The 19,840-nt window shown below is 50.3% G+C and overlaps 1 protein-coding gene and 1 non-coding gene across 2 annotated transcripts in view; one reads left to right on the top strand and one right to left on the bottom strand.

Annotated features, from left to right (window-relative positions):
- The window catches only part of LOC115144865 (plexin-B2-like), a 256,416-nt gene that overhangs the window by 90,808 nt on the left and 145,768 nt on the right, over positions 1-19,840 (bottom strand). The gene's annotated exons all lie outside the window — the stretch shown is intronic.
- Positions 1,188-1,240, top strand: LOC135561481 (U7 small nuclear RNA). The gene has a single exon (XR_010459499.1). It is a non-coding gene; the product is annotated as a U7 small nuclear RNA (small nuclear RNA).

Below are 19,840 nucleotides of genomic sequence, written 5' to 3'. Positions count from 1 at the left end.
ATCGTATCATTTTGCCAATATTATACTGAACAAAAATATAAAACACAACATGCAACAATTTCACAGATTTTTACTGCTTTACAGTTCATATAAGGAAATTTGTCAATTGAAATGAATTCATTAGGACCTAATTTATGGATTTCATATGACTGGGCAGGGGTGCAACTATGGGTGGGCCTGGGAGGCCATAGACCCACCCACTTGGCAGGCAGGCTCACCCATTGGGGAGCCAGGCCCAGCCAATCAGATTTCAGCAGCACAATGTTTCTGCCCAGCCTCCAGCCCTGTTTTGAACTTTAAGTGTCACGTCTCTTGAAACAATTTCAGATTGTGTTTTGGTTGGTGTGTGTTTCCCTTGAAGGGAAGTGTATTATGTCTGGGGAGAGAGCGAGTGATGAGACAAGCGCCCAAACAGCAACTCTTTGTGTCATCAATCAACCTCATGTACTGTAAATTATTTCTCCTCTGGCCCCAAGGCTAATAGATACCCAAACAAAACGTAGAGCGGGTGTGGGGTGCGCCAGTGGTTTTTAGCGCTGAACCAATGGGGGCTACATTTGGCGTGCTGTTCACATTTTTCCATTTGAGCACTAATGCTAACGTAGTGTTTGGGGGCTTTAGCAAAGTGATGAATTCCCGCGCCGCCAGCACCCTCCTCTCTGTGGAACGCTATCGGATGGGAGGGGGGGTGTCTTGGAGATGGGAGCCTAACGTCAGCGCTGGCTGCTAACCCACATGAAAAAATACTACAGTTTACTATAGAATACTAGAGTACTTAATATAGAATTCTGTAGTAAACTGTAGTATACTATACTACACACTATAGTATCCATCGATCATGTGTAGTACTTAATAATGTTGCAGTATGCTGTAGAATACTATATTAAATACTACAGTATTATCCCCCCCCAAAAACCCTGTAGTAAATACTACATTAATGTCCACAAAAACACTGCAGTACACAAAAAGACTACACTTTTTAAACTATAGTAAATACTACATTATTTAATCTGCATATACCCTGCCCATTCCCCTCCCTATATGCCAACTTGTGCCACCCATAAGTGAGAAACCTACATAGGTATAAGGTATAAACCATATACCGTGTTGCATACATGTTATAGAAAAATGCAGAAGCGCTGAACTCTCAGTTTAGACCCCAGTCCTACCTACCTAAAGGTTATGGAAAATGTGCTCTTTTAGAATTTCTCCAGTAGGTTTCCGAAAGGAGAAAGCCTCCACTTCTATGTCAAATATGATAAAACAAAAACACGAAAGTAAATACTACAGTAATGTCCGCAAAAACACTATAATAAATATTGCAGTATTCTACAGTCCGCAGAAACACTACATTACTTACTATAGTATATACTACAGTTATTTTACTACACTATTTACACTATAGTTAACTGTAAATACAACAGTATACTACAGTAAATACTTTGTTATCCACTGTAGTGATTTTTCAGACTTTAGTCCGCAAAAACACTACAGTGAATATGTGACGACTTCCACCGAAGGTGGCTCCTCTCCCTGTTCGGGCGGCGCTTAGAGGTCGTCGTCGCCAGCCTACTAGAAGGTGGCTCCTCTCCCTGTTCGGGCGGCGCTCGGCGGTCGTCGTCGCCAGCCTACTAGAAGGTGGCTCCTCTCCCTGTTCGGGCGGCGCTCAGAGGTCGTCGTCGCCAGCCTACTAGAAGGTGGCTCCTCTCCCTGTTTGGGCGGCGCTCGGCGTCGCCAGCCTACTAGAAGGTGGCTCCTCTCCCTGTTCGGGCGGCGCTCGGCGGTCGTCGTCGCCAGCCTACTAGAAGGTGGCTCCTCTCCCTGTTCGGGCGGCGATCGGCGGTCGTCGACGCCAGCCTACTAGAAGGTGGCTCCTCTCCCTGTTTGGGCGGTGCTCGGCGGTCGTCGTCGCCAGCCTACTAGAAGGTGGCTCCTCTCCCTGTTTGGGCGGTGCTCGGCGGTCGTCGTCGCCAGCCTACTAGAAGGTGGCTCCTCTCCCTGTTCGGGCGGCGCTCGTCGTCGCCAGCCTACTAGAAGGTGGCTCCTCTCCCTGTTTGGGCGGTGCTCGGCGGTCGTCGTCGCCAGCCTACTAGAAGGTGGCTCCTCTCCCTGTTTGGGCGGTGCTCGGTGCTCGTCGTCGCCAGCCTACTAGAAGGTGGCTCCTCTTCCTGTTCGGGCGGTGCTCGGCGGTCGTCGTCGCCAGCCTACTAGAAGGTGGCTCCTCTTCCTGTTCGGGCGGTGCTCGGCGGTCGTCGTCGCCGGCCTACTAGAAGGTGGCTCCTCTTCCTGTTCGGGCGGTGCTCGGCGGTCGTCGTCGCCGGCCTACTAGAAGGTGGATCCTCTTCCTGTTCGGGCGGTGCTCGGCGGTCGTCGTCGCCGGCCTACTAGAAGGTGGCTCCTCTTCCTGTTCGGGCGGTGCTCGGCGGTCGTCGTCGCCAGCCTACTAGAAGGTGGCTCCTCTTCCTGTTCGGGCGGTGCTCGGCGGTCGTCGTCGCCAGCCTACTAGCTGCCATAGATACATTTTTCCTTTTAGTTTGTGTCTGTCTGTTGTTGTTATCACCTGTGTCTGATTAGTTCATTTCGGTGGGGTTATTAACCTCCGCTGCCTGCTAGTCTTTGTGCGGGGTTATTTTGCTGTGTTTGCTCTGTTAGGGGTGCGTGTTTGCGCCACAGGGGTTTTTCCCTCACAGTCATTGTACCGTTGGTACTGTATTAGGAGTAGAGGTTTCTCCTCCGTGTGTTTTGAGATTTTCCCCGCCTGTTGTTGGTGGGTTGGGACTTAATAAATGACTGTGCAAACTGGAATTCCTTGCTCTCCTGCTCCTGAACCTACCTCTTCTTAGGAGGCACCTAACAGAATACTACAGTAAAGTCTGTAAAAACACTACAGGGAATACTATAGTATGTATACAATAGTATACTATAGTATTTATACCATAGTATACCATAGTAAGTATACCACAGTATACTATAGTATTTATACCATAGTATACAATAGTAGGTATTACCACAGTATACTATAGTATTTATACCATAGTATAGAAAGTTTTTTTTAACGTGGGAATTTATGCCAGCGCTCCTTTATCAGCCCAGTGGTCTGGAGAAGGGCTGCCTGGGGCTAACGCTAAACCGCTAGCCAGGCAACATAGAGGGAGGAGAGGGGAGAGCAGGAAGGGTTTACCTCAGACTCCCAGAACTGGCACCAAAACTCCCCTTTTCCCTCCTGTTTCCCCCTTGTAACCACGGCAGTGGTGAACAGAAACCAAAACAGCCCTCTAATGGAGACGACGGTGGTGCCAGAGGAATTCCACCTTCTGTAAGCCTCCTCCCCTGTTTTTCCGTCTTTTCCCCTCTCGAACTGTGTGTTTGTTTCTATCTATTTTCATGGGACATAATTAAAGCCCACAGTATGTATTGTTTATAGTTCATTAAGATGATTCATTTGGTCTAGCAGGATGAGATGGCTACCCTAGTCTGGTCGGTTGATGGTTTGGTGTTTTATCCCCCATCTCTGAGACTCCCTGTTTTCTTACTGCTGATCAATGGGAGGCATTTGTTCTGCTCGTGTAATGCTGAGCTGACATGAACTTGTATTTATGATTGTGTTTGTCTCTGCTTTCACAGGACGTCTGCATCTTGTTGCTAAATGTTTTATATTTGTCTTTCAACAATGACGAAAGATGCTCAACCACCACCTGACCCAAATGACAGACATAAATACTAAATGGAGAAGCTTTGTCCCACAGACCTATTGAATATAATTAAGCAGAATCAACTAAAGAATTACCGGAAAGACAGGTTGGAAGTAAACATTGACTTAGTCTTTCACTGGTTTGGTTCACTGGTTTTAAGATGGAAAACATCATACGGTGCCAAATCCAATTCCAGTCTCCCAATGAGGCTAGTGGCATCAAGACCAAATGTCTAACTAGAGGAGTAGACAGTGGCAAAAGCAAAGCCAAAGGCTCTCTATCTTTAAAGCAGTTCCTGCTCATTCAGAAGTGTTTTTATTCTAATCATTCTTACAGGATTTCATTAAAGAAAATCTGTCTGGTTAGATTATGGAATGCAATCTGCAGAGGGCAAGATAAAGTGGCAGCAGGTCACACTCAATATCTGAGCTTATATAAGAACAGGACTTGGTTTGTCCATCTAATATTTCCCCCCTCAATCCTTCCCTCCATACATCCCTCCCAGAGCAAACAGTCCAACATTACAGTCTTTTCATCAACACAGCGGCAAAAAATGCAGCCACAGCAGACGCATATGAATTGAGATTTTAGTTTGCGTGAGTTGCTGAAAATCAAAAGGGCCAAATCCATTTCTCTCGCTCTCTCCCCCCATCTCGCTCTTTACTTCTCTCTCTCCCCCCATCTCGCTCTTTACTTCTCTCTCTCCCCCATCTCACTCTTTACTCTCTCTCCCCCATCTCACTCTTTACTTCTCTCTTCATCTCACCCCCTCCCCCATCTCCTCTTTACTTCTTCTCTCTCCTTTATCATCTCTCTCCCCTCATCTCTCTTTACTTCTCTCTCCCATCTCACTCTTTACTCTCTCTCTCTCCCCATCTCGCTCTTTACTTCTCTCTCTCTCTCCCCATCTCACTTTTACTTCTCTCTCTCTCCCCATCAGGCTCTTTACTTCTCTCTCTCTCTCCCCCATCTCGCTCTTTACTTCTCTCTCCCATCTCGCTCTTTCTCTCTCTCTCTCCCCCATCTCACTCTTTACTTCTCTCTCTCTCTCCCCATCTCGCTCTTTCTTCTCTCTCTCTCCCCCATCTCGCTCTTTACTTCTCTCTCTCTCCCCCATCTCGCTCTTTACTTCTCTCTCTCTCCCCATCTCGCTCTTTACTTCTCTCTCTCTCTCCCCCATCTCACTCTTTTCTCTCTCTCTCTCTCTCTCCCCATCTCGCTCTTTACTTCTCTCTCTCTCTTTACTTCTCTCTCTCTCCCCCCATCTCGCTCTTTACTTCTCTCTCTCCCATCTCGCTCTTTACTTCTCTCTCTCCCCCATCTCCTCTTTACTTCTTCTCTCTCCCCCATCTCGCTCTTTACTTCTCTCTCTCCCCCATCTCGCTCTTTACTTCTCTCTCTCTCTCCCCCATCTCGCTCTTCACGCTCTCTTTCCCCCATCTCGGCTCTTTACTTCTCTTCTCTCTCTCTCTCTCCCCTCATCTCACTCTTTACTTCTCTCTCTCTCTCCCCATCTCGCTCTTTACTTTCTCTCTCCCCCCCTCATCTCACTCTTTACTTCTCTCTCTTCCCCCTCTCTTTCTCTCTCTCTCCCCATCTCGCTCTTTACTTCTCTCTCTCTCTCTCCCCCATCTCGCTCTTTACTCTCTCTCTCTCTCTCTCCCCATCTCGCTCTTTACTTCTCTCTCTCTCTCCCCCATCTCGCTCTTTACTTCTCTCTCTCTCCCCATCTCGCCCTCTCTCTCTCTCTCTCCCCATCTTTTACTCTCTCTCTCTCCCCCATCTCGCTCTTTACTTCTCTCTCTCTCCCCCATCTCGCTCTTTACTTCTTCTCTCCCCCATCTCTTTTTCTCTCTCTCTCTCCCCCATCTCGCTCTTTACTCTCTCTCTCTCTCCCCCATCTCGCTCTTTACTTCTCTCTCTCTCTCTCATCCTTTACTTCTCTCTCTCTCTCCCCATCTTCTTTCTCTCTCTCTCTCCCCATCTCGCTCTTTACTTCTCTCTCTCTCCCCCATCTCGCTCTTTACTTCTCTCTCTCCCCCATCTCACTCTCTCTCTCTCTCTCCCCATCTCGCTCTTTACTCTCTCTCTCTCCCCCATCTCACTTTACTTCTCTCTCCCCATCTCTCCTCTCTCTCTCATCTCGCTCTTTACTTCTTCTCTCTCTCTCCCCCATCTCGCTCTTTACTTCTCTCTCTCTCTCCCCCATCTCGCTCTTTACTTCTCTCTCTCCCCCATCTCGCTCTTTACTCTCTCTCTCTCTCCCCCATCTCGCTCTTTACTTCTCTCCCTCTCTCTCCCCATCTCGCTCTTTACTTTCTCTCTCTCTCCCCCATCTCGCTCTTTACTTCTCTCTCTCTCCCCCATCTCGCTCTTTACTTCTCTCTCTCTCTCCCCCATCTCGCTCTTTACTTCTCTCTCTCTCTCCCCATCTCGCTCTTTACTTCTCTCTCTCCCCCATCTCGCTCTTTACTTCCCCATCTCTCTCCCCATCTCGCTCTTTACTACTCTCTCTCTCTCTCTCCCCCATCTCGCTCTTTACTTCTCTCTCTCCCCATCTCGCTCTTTACTTCTCTCTCTCTCTCCCCATCATCGCTCTTTACTTCTCTCTCTCTCTCCCCATCTCGCTCTTTTTCTCTCTCTCTCTCCCCATCTCGCTCTTTACTTCTCTCTCTCTCCCCCATCTCGCTCTTTTTACTTTTCTCTTATCTCGCTCTTTTCTCTCTCTCTCTCTCCCATCTCGCTCTTTACTTCTCTCTCTCTCTCCCCCATCTCGCTCTTTACTTCTCTCTCTCTCTCCCCCCATCTCGCTCTTTACTTCTCTTCTCCCTCTCTCGCTCTTTCTCTCTCTCTCTCTCCCCATCTCGCTCTTTACTTCTCTCTCTCATCTCGCCTCTTTTCTCTCTCCCCCCATCTCGCTCTTTACTTTCTCTCTCCCCCATCTCGCTTTCTTTACTTCTCTCTCTCTCTCTCCCCCATCTCGCTCTTTACTCTCTCTCTCTCTCCCCATCTCGCTCTTTCCCACTTCTCTCTCTCTCTCTCCCCTCTCCCTCTCATCTCTCTTTCTTCTCTCTCATCTCGCTCTTTACTTTCTCTCTCTCCCCATCTCGCTCTTTACTCTCTCTCTCTCTCCCCATCTCTTCGTTCTCTCTCTCTCTCTCCCTCATCTCGCTTCTCTACTCTCTCTCCCCCATCTCGCTCTTTACTTCTCTCTCTCTCCCCATCTCGCTCTTTACTTTCTCTCTCTCTCCCCCATCTCGCTCTTTACTTCTCTCTCTCTCTCCCCATCATCTCTCTCTCCCCCATTTACTTCTCTCTCTCTCTCCCCATCTCGCTCTTTACTTCTCTTCTCTCTCTCATCTCCCTTTCATCTCTCTCCCCCCATCTTTCTTCCCCATCTCGCTCTTCTCTCTCTCTCTCCCCCATCTCGCTCTTTTTCTCTCTCTCCCCCATCTCGCTCTTTCTCTCTCTCTCCCCCCATCTCGCTCTTTACTTCTCTCTCTCTCCCCCCATCTCGCTCTTTACTTCTCTCTCTCTCTCCCCCATCTCGCTCTTTTTCTCTCTCTCTCTCTCCCCCATCTCGCTCTTTACTTCTCTCTCTCTCTCTCTCCCCCATCTCGCTCTTTACTTCTCTCTCTCTCTCTCTCTCCCCCATCTCGCTCTTTACTTCTCTCTCTCCCCCATCTCGCTCTTTACTTCTCTCTCTCCCCCATCTCTCGCTCTTTACTTTCTCTCTCTCTCCCCCCATCTCGCTCTTTACTTCTCTCTCTCTCCCCCCATCTCGCTCTTTACTTCTCTCTCTCTCCCCATCTCGCTCTTTACTCTCTCTCTCTCTCCCCCATCTCGCTCTTTCTCTCTCTCCCCCATCTCGCTCTTTACTTCTCTCTCTCTCCCATCTCGCTCCCCATCTACTCTTTACTTCTCTCTCTCCCCCATCTCGCTCTTTCTTCTCTCTCTCTCTCCCCCATCTCGCTCTTTCTCTCTCTCTCTCCCCTCTCTCTTTACTTCTCTCCCCATCTCGCTCTTTCTCTCCCCCTCTCTCTCTTCTCTCTCCTCCCCCATCTCGCTCTTTACTTCTCTCTCTCTCTCCCCCCCCATCTCGCTCTTTACTTCTCTCTCTCTCTCCTCCCCCATCTCGCTCTTTACTCTCTCTCTCTCTCCCCCATCTCGCTCTTTACTTCTCTCTCTCTCCCCCATCTCGCTCTTTCTTCTCTTCTCTCATCTCCCCATCTCGCTCTCCCCCATTACTTTCTCTCTCTCCCCCATCTCGCTCTTTACTCTCTCTCTCTCCCCCATCTCGCTCTTTCTTTCTCTTCTCTCTCTCTCCCCATCTCGCTCTTTACTTCTCTCTCTCCCCCATCTCGCTCTTTACTTCTCTCTCTCTCCCCCATCTCTTTACTTCTCTCTCTCTCTTCTTTACTCTCTCTCTTCTCCCCATCTCGCTCTCTCTCCCCCCATCTCGCTCTTTACTTCTCTCTCTCTCCCCCATCTCGCTCTTTACTTCTCTCTCTCTCTCTCCCCATCTCGCTCTTTTCTCTCTCTCTCTCTCCCCATCTCGCTCTTTACTTCTCTCTCCCCCATCTCGCTCTTTACTTCTCTCTCTCCCCCCATCTCGCTCTTTACTTCTTACTCTCTCTCTCTCCCCCATCTCGCTCTTTACTCTCTCTCTCCCCCATCTCGCTCTTTACTTCTCTCCCCCATCTCCTCTTTCTCTCTCTCTCTCTCTCTCCCCATCTCGCTCTTTACTTCTCTCTCTCTCCCCCCTCGCATCTTTACTTCTTCTCTCTCTCCCCATCTCGCTCTTTACTTCTCTCTCTCTCCCCCATCTCGCTCTTTACTTCTCTCTCTCTCTCTCCCCATCTCGCTCTTTACTTCTCTCTCTCCCCCATCTCGCTCTTTACTTCTCTCTCTCTCCCCCATCTCGCTCTTTACTTCTCTTCTCTCTCTCCCCATCTCGCTCTTTCTTCTCTCTCTCCCCCATCTCGCTCTTCTCTCTCCTCTCCCATCTCTCTTTACTCTTTACTCTCTCTCTCTCTCCCCATCTCACTCTTTACTTCTCTCTCCCCCATCTCGCTCTTTACTTCTCTCTCTCTCCCCATCTCGCTCTTTACTTCTCTCTCTCTCTCCCCCATCTCTCTTTACTTCTCTTCTCTCCCCATCTCGCTCTTTCTCTCTCTCTCCCCCATCTCGCTCTTTACTTCTCTCTCTCTCTCTCCCCCATCTCGCTCTTTACTTCTCTCTCTCCCCCCATCTCGCTCTTTACTTCTCTCTCTCCCATCTCTCTCTCTCTCTCTCCCCATCTCGCTCTTTACTCTTTCTCTCTCCCCCATCTCTTTCTCTCTCTCTCCCCATCTCGCTCTTTACTTCTCTCTCTCTCCCCCATCTCGCTCTTTTACTCTCTCTCTCTCTCCCCCATCTCGCTCTTACTTCTCTCTCTCCCCATCTCGCTCTTTACTTCTCTCTCTCTCCCCCATCTCGCTCTTTACTTCTCTCTCTCTCCCCCATCTCGCTCTTACTTCTCTCTTCTCTCTCCCCATCTCTCTTTACTTCTCTCTCTCTCTCCCCCATCTCGCTCTTTACTTCTCTCTCTCTCTCCCCCATCTCGCTCTTTACTTCTCTCTCTCTCTCTCCCCTCTCTCCCCCATCTCGCTCTTTACTTCTCTCTCTCTCCCCCATCTCGCTCTTTCTTTCTCTCTCTCTCCCCCATCTCGCTCTTTACTTCTCTCTCTCTCCCCCATCTCGCTCTTTACTTCTCTCTCTCTCCCCCATCTCGCTCTTTACTTTCTCTCTCTCCCCATCTCGCTCTTTACTTTCTTTTCTTCTCTCTCTCCCCATCTCTCTTTACTTCTCTCTCTCTCCCCATCTCGCTCTTTACTTCTCTCTCTCTCCCCTCTCTCCCCCATCTCGCTCTTTACTTCTCTCTCTCCCCCCATCTCGCTCTTTACTTCTCTCTCTCTCTTTACTTCTTTCTCTCTCTCCCCATCTCGCTCTTTACTTCTCTCTCCCCCCATCTCGCTCTTTACTTCTCTCTCTCCCCATCTCTCTTTTACTCTTTCCCCATCTTCTTTCTTCTCTCTCTCCCATCCATCTCACTCTTTCTTCTCGCTCCCCATCTCTCTTTACTTCTCTCTCTCTCCCCCCATCTCGCTTCTTTACTTCTCTCTCTCTCTCCCCCATCTCGCTCTTTACTTCTCTCTCTCTCTCCCCCATCTCGCTCTTTACTTCTCTTCTCTCTCCCCCCCATCTCTCTCTCTCCCCCATCTCGCTCTTTACTGTCTCTCTCTCTCCCCCATCTCGCTCTTTCTTCTCTCTCTCCCCATCTCGCTCTTTACTCTCTCTCTCTCTCCCCCATCTCGCTCTTTCCTCTCTCTCTCTCTCTCTCGCTCTTTACTTCTCTCTTTCTTTACTTCTCTCTCCCCATCTCGCTCTTTACTTCTCTCTCTCTCCCCATCTCGCTCTTTACTTCTCTCTCTCTCTCCCCCCATCTCGCTCTTTACTTCTCTCTCTCTCTCCCCCATCTCGCTCTTTACTTCTCTCTCTCTCCCCATCTCGCTCTTTACTTCTCTCTCTCTCCCCCATCTCGCTCTTTACTTCTCTCTCTCTCCCCCATCTCGCTCTTTACTTCTCTCTCTCTCCCCCATCTCGCTCTTTACTTCTCTCTCTCTCCCCCATCTCGCTCTTTTACTCTCTCTCTCTCCCCCATCTCGCTCTTTACTTCTCTCTCCTCATCTCGCTCTCTCGCTCTTTACTTCTCTCTCTCCCCATCTCTCGCTCTCCCCCCATCTCTCTCTTTCTCTCTCTCTCCCCCATCTCGCTCTTTACTTCCCCCCTCTCTCTCTCTCTCCCCCATCTCGCTCTTTACTCTCTCTCTCTCCCCCATCTCGCTCTTTACTTCTCTCTCTCTCTCCCCCATCTCGCTCTTTACTTCTCCCCCCATCTCTCTCTCTCTCCCCCATCTCGCTCTTTACTTCTCTCTCTCTCTCCCCATCTCGCTCTTTACTTCTCTCTCTCCCTCTCTCATCTCCCCCATCTCCCCCTCTCTTTACTTCTCTCTCTCTCTCCCCATCTCGCTCTCTTTACTTCTCATCTCCTCTTTCTCTCTCTCCTCATCTCGCTCTTTACTTCTCTCTCTCCCCCCATCTCGCTCTTTACTTCTCTCTCTCTCTCCCCCATCTCGCTCTTTCTTTACTTCTCTCTCTCTCCCCATCTCGCTCTTTACTTCTCTCTCTCTCTCCCCATCTCGCTCTTTACTTCTCTCTCTCCCCCATCTCGCTCTTTACTTCTCTCTCTCTCCCCCATCTCGCTCTTTACTTCTCTCTCCCATCTCGCTCATTTCTCTTCTCTCTCTCCCCATCTCTCCCCCATCTCTCTCTCCCCATTACTTCTCTCTCTCTCTCCCCCATCTCGCTCTTTACTTCTCTCTCTCCCCATCTCGCTCTTTACTCTCTCTCTCTCCCCCATCTCGCTCTTTACTTCTCTCTCTCTCCCCCATCTCGCTCTTTACTTCTCATCTCTCTCCCTCCATCCATCATCTCGCTCTTTACTTCTCTCTCTCTCTCTCTCTCTCCCCATCTCGCTCTTTACTTCTCTCTCTCTCCCCCATCTCGCTCTTTCTTTACTTCTCTCTCCCCCATCTCGCTCTTTCTCTCTTCTCTCTCTCTCCCCCATCTCGCTCTTTACTTTCTCTCTCTCCCCCATCTCGCTCTTACTTCTCTCTCTCTCTCCCCATCCCCATCTCGCTCTTTACTTCTCTCTCTCTCTCTCTCCCCCATCTCGCTCTTTACTTCTCTCTCTCCCCCATCTCGCTCTTTACTTCTCTCTCTCCCCCATCTCGCTCTTTACTTCTCTCTCTCCCCATCTCTCTTTCTTCTCTCCTCCCCATCTCGCTCTTTACTTCTCTCTCTCTCTCTCTCTCCCCCCCATCTCTCGGCTCTTTTTTCTCTCTCTCTCTCCCCCCCATCTCGCTCTTCTTCTCTCTCTCTCTCCCCATCTCGCTCTTTCTCTCCCCCTCACTCTACTCTCTCCCCCATCTCGCTCTTTCTCTCTCTCTCTCCCCCATCTCGCTCTTTACTTCTCTCTCTCTCCCCCATCTCGCTCTTTACTTCTCTCTCTCTCTCCCCCATCTCGCTCTTTACTCTCTCTCTCTCTCCCCCATCTCGCTCTTTTACTCTCGCTCTCTCTCTCCCCCCATCTCGCTCTTTACTTCTCTCTCTCTCCCCCATCTCGCTCTTTACTTTCTCTCTCTCTCCCCCATCTCTTTCTCTCTCTCCCCCATCTCTCTTTCTCTCTCCCCCATCTCGCTCTTTACTTCTCTCTCTCTCCCCATCTCGCTCTTTTCTTCTCGCTCTTTCTCTCTCTCTCCCCATCTCGCTCTTTACTTCTCTCTCTCTCCCCCATCTCGCTCTTTACTTCTCTCTCTCCCCCCATCTCGCTCTTTACTCTCTCCCCCATCTCTCTTTCTCTCCCATCTCGCTCTCTCTCTCTCCCCCATCTCGCTCTTTACTTCTCTCTCTCTCCCCCATCTCGCTCTTTACTTCTCTCTCTCTCTCTCCCCCATCTCGCTCTTTACTTCTCTCTCTCCCCATCTCGCTCTTTCTTCTCTCTCTCTCTCCCCATCTCGCTCTTTACTTCTCTCTCTCTCCCCCATCTCGCTCTTTACTTCTCTCTCTCCCCATCTCGCTTCTTTACTCTCTCTCTCCCCATCTCGCTCTTTACTTCTCTCTCTCTCTCCCCCATCTCGCTCTTTACTTCTCTCTCTCCCCCATCTCGCTCTTTACTTCTCTCTCTCTCCCCCCATCTCTTTCCCCCATCTCGCTCTTCTCTCTCTCTCCCCATCTCGCTCTTTACTTCTCTCTCTCTCCCCCATCTCGCTCTTTACTTCTCTCTCTCTCTCTCCTCTCTCCCCATCTCGCTCTTTACTCTCTCTCGCTCTCTCTCTCTCTCCCATCTCGCTCATCTCGCTCTTTACTTTCTCTCTCTCTCTCCCCCATCTCGCTCTTTACTTCTCTCTCTCCCCCCATCTCGCTCTTTACTTCTCTCTCTCTCCCCCATCTCGCTCTTTACTTCTCTCTCTCTCTCTCCCCATCTCGCTCTTTACTTTCTCTCTCTCCCCATCTCTCTTTACTTCTCTCTCTCTCTCTCTCCCCCATCTCGCTCTTTACTCTCTCTCTCTCTCCCCCATCTCGCTCTTTACTTCTCTCTCTCTCCCCCCATCTCGCTCTTTACTTCTCTCTCTCTCCCCCCATCTCGCTCTTTACTTCTCTCTCTCTCTCTTCCCCTCATCTCCCCCCATCTTTTACTTCTCTCTCTCCCCATCTCGCTCTTTACTTCTCTCTCTCCCCCATCTCGCTCTTTACTTCTCTCTCTCTCTCCCCATCTCGCTCTTTACTTCTCTCTCTCTCCCCATCTCGCTCTTTACTTCTCTCTCTCTCTCTCCCCCATCTCGCTCTTTACTTCTCTCTCTCTCCCCCATCTCGCTCTTTACTTCTCTCTCTCCCCCATCTCGCTCTTTACTTCTCTCTCTCTCTCCCCCATCTCGCTCTTTACTCTCTCTCTCTCTCCCCATCTCGCTCTTTACTTCTCTCTCTCCCCCATCTCGCTCTTTACTTCTCTCTCTCTCCCCCATCTCGCTCTTTACTTCTCTCTCTCCCCATCTCGCTCTTTCTTCTCTCTCTCTCCCCATCCCATCTCGCATCTCTTTTACTTCTCTCTCTCCCCATCTCGCTCTTCTTCCCTCATCTCTCTTTTACTTCTCTTCCCCATCTCGCTCTTTACTTCTCTCTCTCTCCCCCATCTCGCTCTTTACTTCTCTCTCTCTCTCCCCATCTCGCTCTTTACTCCCTCATCTCTCTCTCCCCATCTCGCTCTTTACTTCTCTCTCTCTCCCCCATCTCGCTCTTTACTTCTCTCTCTCTCCCCCATCTCGCTCTTTACTTCTCTCTCTCTCCCCCATCTCGCTCTTTACTTCTCTCTCTCTCTCCCCCATCTCGCTTTACTTCTCTCTCTCCCCATCTCACTTTTACTTCTCTCTTCCCCATCTCGCTCTTTCTTCTCTCTCCCCCCCATCTCGCTCTTTACTTCTTCTCTCTCTCTCCCCATCTCGCTCTTTACTTCTCTCTCTCTCTCTCTCCTCCCCATCTCGCTCTTTACTTCTCTCTCTCCCCATCTCGCTCTTTACTTTCTCTCTCCCCCATCTCTCTTTACTTCTCTCTCTCCCCCCATCTCGCTCTTTTACTTCTCTCTCCCCTCTCTCTTTACTTCTCTTCTCCCCCATCTCGCTCTTTACTTCTCTCTCTCCCCCATCTCGCTCTTTACTTCTCTCTCTCTCTCCCCCCCATCTCTTCTCTCTTTCTCTTCTCTCTCTCTCTCTCCCCCATCTCTCTCTTTACTTCTCTCTCTCCCCCATCTCGCTCTTTACTTCTCTCTCTCTCCCCCATCTCGCTCTTTACTTCTCTCTCTCTCTCCCCCATCTCGCTCTTTACTTCTTCTCTCTCCCCCATCTCTTTACTTCTCTCCCCCATCTCGCTCTTTTTCTTCTCTCTCCCCCATCTCGCTCTTTACTTCTCTCTCTCTCCCCCATCTCGCTCTTTACTTCTCTCTCTCTCTCTCTCTCCCCCCATCTCTTCTCTCTCTCCCCCATCTCTCTCTCTCCCCCCATCTCGCTTCTTCTCTCTCTCCCCATCTCGCTCTTTACTTCTCTCTCTCTCTCCCCCATCTCGCTCTTTACTTCTCTCTCTCCCCCATCTCGCTCTTTACTCTCTCTCTCCCCATCTCGCTCTTTACTCTCTCTCCCCCCATCTCGCTCTTTACTTCTCTCTCTCTCTCCCCATCTCGCTCTTTACTTCTCTCTCTCTCTCCCCCCATCTCGCTCTTTACTTCTCTCTCTCTCTCCCCATCTCGCTCTTTACTTCTCTCTCTCTCCCCCATCTCGCTCTTTACTTCTCTCTCTCCCCCATCTCGCTCTTTACTTCTCTCTCTCTCCCCCATCTCGCTCTTACTTCTCTCTCTCTCCCCATCTCGCTCTTTACTTCTCCCTCCCCCATCTCCTCTTTACTTCTCTTCATCTTCTTTCTCTCTCTCTCCCCCATCTCGCTCTTTACTTCTCATCTCTTTACTTCTCTCCCCCATCTCGCTCTTTACTTCTCTCTCTCCCCCCCCATCTCGCTCTTTACTTCTCTCTCTCTCCCCCATCTCGCTCTTTACTTCTCTCTCTCTCCCCCATCTCGCTCTTTACTTCTTCTCTCTCTCTCTCTCCCCCATCTCGCTCTTTACTTCTCTCTCTCTCTCTCCCCCATCTCGCTCTTTACTTCTCTCTCTCTCTCCCCCATCTCGCTCTTTCTTCTCTCTCTCCCCCATCTCGCTCTTTTTACTTCTCTCCCATCATCGCTCTTTACTTCTCTCTCTCTCCCATCTCGCTCTTTACTTCTCTCTCCCCCATCTCGCTCTTTACTTCTCTCTCTCTCCCCCATCTCGCTCTTTACTTCTCTCTCTCTCTCCATCCCATCCCCCATCTCGCTCTTTACTTCTCTCTCTCTCCCCATCTCGCTCTTTACTTTCTCTCTCTCCCCTCATCTCTTTTCTCTCTCTCTCTCTCTCTCCCCCATCTCGCTCTTTTCCCCATCTTCTTTACTCTCTCTCTCTCCCCCATCTCGCTCTTTACTTCTTCTCTCTCTCTCCCCCATCTCGCTCTTTACTTCTCTCTCTCTCTCCCCATCATCGCTCTTTACTTCTCTCTCTCTCCCCCATCTCGCTCTTTACTTCTCTCCCCCATCTCGCTCTTTCTCTTCTCTCTCTCCCCCATCTCGCTCTTTTTACTTCTCTCTCTCTCCCCATCTCGCTCTTTTCTTCTCTCTCTCCCCCATCTCGCTCTTTACTTCTCTCTCTCCCCATCTCGCTCTTTACTTCTCTCTCTCTCTCTCTTTACTCTCTCTCTCTCCCCCATCTCGCTCTTTACTTCTCTCTCTCTCTCTCCCCATCTCGCTCTTCCCCCATCTCTCTCTCTCTCTCTCCCCCATCTCGCTCTTTACTTCTCTCTCTCTCCCCCATCTCGCTCTTTACTTTCTCCCCCATCTCGCTCTTTACTTCTCTCTCTCTCTCTCTCCCCCCATCTCTCTCTCTTCTCTCTCTCTCTCTCCCCCATCTCGCTCTTTACTTCTCTCTCTCTCCTCCCCCATCTCGCTCTTTACTTCTCTCTCTCTCCCCATCTCGCTCTTTACTTCTCTCTCTCTCCCCATCTCGCTCTTTACTTCTCTCTCTCTCCCCCATCTCGCTCTTTCTCTCTCTCTCCCCTCATCTCGCTCTTTACTTTCTCTCTCTCCCCCATCTCGCTCTTTACTCTCTCTCTCTCTCTCCCCCTCATCTCGCTCTTTACTTCTCTCTCTCTCCCCATCTCGCTCTTTACTTCTCTCTCTCTCCCCCATCTCCTCATCTCTCGCTCTCTTTCTCTCCCCTCATCTCGCTCTCTTCTCTCTCTCCCCCATCTCGCTCTTTACTTCTCTCTCTCCCCATCTCGCTCTTTACTTTCTCTCTCTCCCCATCTCGCTCTTTACTTCTCTCTTTACTTCTCTCTCTCTCTCCCCCATCTCGCTCTTTACTTCTCTCTCTCTCTCTCCCCATCTCGCTCTTTTCTCTCTCTCCCCCATCTCGCTCTTTACTTCTCTCTCTCCCCCCATCTCGCTCTTTACTTCTCTCTCTCTCCCCCATCTCGCTCTTTACTTCTCTCTCTCTCCCCCATCTCGCTCTTCCCCACTTCTCTCTCTCTCCCCATCTCGCTCTTTACTCTCTCTCTCTCCCTCATCTCACTTTCTTTCTCTCTCTCTCCCCCATCTCGCTCTTTTTCTCTCTCTCTCTCCCCCATCTCGCTCTTTACTCTCTCTCTCTCCCCCATCTCGCTCTTTACTTTCTCTCTCTCCCCCCATCTCGCTCTTTACTTCTCTCTCTCTCCCATCTCCCATCTCTCTCTCTCTTACTTCTCTCTCTCCATCCTCTCTTTACTTCTCTCCCATCTCGCTCTTTACTTCTCTCTCTCTCCCCCATCTCGCTCTTTACTTCTCTCTCTCTCTCCCCCATCTCGCTCTTTACTTCTCTCTCTCTCTCCCCATCTCGCTCTTTACTTCTCTCTCTCCCCCATCTCGCTCTTTACTCTCTCTCTCTCTCCCCCCCATCTCGCTCTTTACTTCTCTCTCTCCCCCATCTCGCTCTTTATCTTCTCTCTCTCTCTCCCCATCTCGCTCTTTACTTCTCTCTCTCTCCCCCATCTCGCTCTTTACTTCTCTCTCTCTCTCCCCATCTCGCTCTTTACTTCTCTCTCTCCCCCATCTCTCTCTCTCTCTCTCCCCCATCTCGCTCTTTACTTCTCTCTCTCTCTCCCCCATCTCGCTCTTTACTTCTCTCTCTCCCCCATCTCGCTCTTTACTTCTCTCTCTCCCCCATCTCTCCCCCATCTTCTCTTTACTTCTCTCTCTCCCCCATCTCGCTCTTTACTTCTCTCTCTCCCCCATCTCGCTCTTTACTTCTCTCTCTCTCTCCCCCATCTCGCTTTACTTCTTCTCTCTCTCTCTCTCCCCCATCTCGCTCTTTACTTCTCTCTCTCCCCCATCTCGCTCTTTACTTCTCTCTCTCCCCCATCTCGCTCTTTACTCTCTCTCTCTCCCCCATCTCGCTCTTTCTCCCTCTCTCTCTCTCTCTCTCCCCCATCTCGCTCTTACTTCTCTCTCTCTCCCCCATCTCGCTCTTTACTTCTCTCTCTCTCCCCCATCTCGCTCTTTACTTCTCTCTCTCTCCCCCATCTCGCTCTTTACTTCTCTCTCCCCCCATCTCGCTCACTTCTCTCTCTCCCCATCTCGCTCTCTCTTCTCTCTCTCTCCCCCATCTCGCTCTTTACTTCTCTCTCTCTCTCCCCCATCTCGCTCTTTACTTCTCTCTCTCTCCCCCATCTCGCTCTTTACTCCCCCCATCTCTCTCTCTCCCCCATCTCGCTCTTTACTTCTCTCTCTCTCCCCCATCTCGCTCTTTACTCTCTCTCTCCCCCATCTCTCTTTACTCTTTCCCCCATCTCTCTTTACTTCTCTCTCTCCCCCATCTCGCTCTTTACTTCTCTCTCTCTCCCCCATCTCGCTCTTCCCCATCTTCTCTCTCTCTCTCCCCCCATCTCGCTCTTTACTTCTCTCTCTCTCCCCCATCCGCTCTTTCTTCTCTCTTTACTCTCTCCCCATCTCGCTCTTTACTTCTCTCTCTCTCCCCCATCTCGCTCTTTACTTCTCTTCTCCCCCATCTTCTCTCTCTCCCCCATCTCGCTCTTTACTTCTCTCTCTCTCCCCCATCTCGCTCTTTACTTCTCTCTCTCTCCCCCATCTCTCTCCCTCCCCCATCTTCTTTCTCTCTCTCCCCATCTCGCTCTTTACTTCTCTCCCCCATCTCGCTCTTTACTTCTCTCTCTCTCTCTCCCCCATCTCTCTTTACTTCTCTCTCTCTCTCCCCCATCTCGCTCACTCTCTCTCTCCCCCATCTCGCTCTTTACTTCTCTTCTCTTCTCTCTCTCCCCCATCTCGCTCTTTCTCCCCATCTCTTCTCTCTCTCTCTCCCCATCTCGCTCTTTTCCCCATCTCTCTCTCTCTCTCTCCCCCATCTCGCTCTTTACTTCTCTCTCTCTCTCTCCCCCATCTCGCTCTTTCTTCTCTCTCTCTCCCCCATCTCGCTCTTTACTTCTCTCTCTCCCCCATCTCGCTCTTTACTTCTCTCTCTCCCCATCTCCCCCATCTCATCTCTCCCCGCTCTTTACTACTCTCTCTCTCTCTCTCTCTCTTCTCCTCTCCCCATCTCGCTCTTTACTTCTCTCTCTCTCTCTCCCCTCTCTCTCCCCATCTTTACTTTCTCTCTCTCTCCCCCATCTCGCTCTTTACTTCTCTCTCTCTCTCCCATCTCGCTCTTTACTTCTCTCTCTCCCCCATCTCGCTCTTTACTTCTCTCTCTCTCCCCATCTCTCTTTACTTCTCTCTCTCTCTTTCCCCCATCTCGCTCTTACTCTCTCTCTCCCCCATCTCGCTCTTTACTTCTCTCTCTCCCCATCTCGCTCTTTACTTCTCTCTCTCTCTCCCATCTCGCTCTTTACTTCTCTCTCTCTCCCCTCATCTCCCATCTCGCTCTTTACTTCTCTCTCTCCCCCCATCTCACTCTTTACTTCTCTCTCTCTCCCCCATCTCGCTCTTTACTTCTCTCTCTCCCCATCTCGCTCTTTACTTCTCTCTCTCTCTCATCTCCTCTTTACTTCTCTCTCTCTCTCTCTTCTCTCTCTCTCCCCATCTCGCTCTTTACTTCTCTCTCTCTCTCCCCCATCTCGCTCTTTACTTCTCTCTCTCTCTCCCCATCTCGCTCTTTACTTCTCTCTCTCTCCCCCCATCTCGCTCTTTACTTTCTCTCTCTCCCCCATCTCGCTCCATCTCTCTCTTCTCTCCCCCCATCTCGCTCTTTACTTCTCTCTCTCCCCCATCTCGCTCTTTACTTCTCTCTCTCTCTCCCCCATCTCGCTCTTACTTTACTCTCTCTCTCTCCCCCATCTCGCTCTCTCTCTCTCTCCCCATCTCGCTCTTTACTTCTCTCTCTCCCCCATCTCTCTCTCTCTCCCCATCTGCTCTTTCTCTCTCTCTCCCCCATCTCGCTCTTTACTTCTCTCTCTCCCCCATCTCGCTCTTTACTTCTCTCTCTCTCTCCCCATCTCGCTCTTTACTTTCTCTCTCTCCCCATCCCCACTTCTCTCTCCCCCATCCTCTTTACTTCTCTCTCTCTCCCCATCTCGCTTACTTCTCTCTCTCCCCCCATCTCGCTCTTTACTTCTCTCTCTCCCCCATCTCGCTTTTACTTCTCTCTCTCTCCCCATCTCTCTCTCCCCTCATCTCGCTTTCTCTCTCCCCCATCTCTCTTTCTTCTCTCTTTCCCCCCATCTCGCTCTTTACTTCTTCTCTCTCTCTCCCCCATCTCGCTCTTTACTTCTCTCTCTCTCCCCCATCTCGCTCTTTACTTCTCTCTCTCTCCCCTCATCTCGCTCTTTACTTCTCTCTCTCTCTCTCCCCTCATCTCGCTCTTTTCTTCTCTCTCTCCCCCATCTCGCTCTTTACTTCTCTCTCTCCCCCATCTCGCTCTTTACTTCTCTC

This window comes from Oncorhynchus nerka, linkage group LG17, assembly GCF_034236695.1.
Source record: "Oncorhynchus nerka isolate Pitt River linkage group LG17, Oner_Uvic_2.0, whole genome shotgun sequence".
Lineage (NCBI taxonomy): Eukaryota > Metazoa > Chordata > Actinopteri > Salmoniformes > Salmonidae > Oncorhynchus > Oncorhynchus nerka.
The sequence above is the reverse complement of the archived record's forward strand: the minus strand, read 5'-3'. Positions and strand labels throughout refer to the sequence as shown.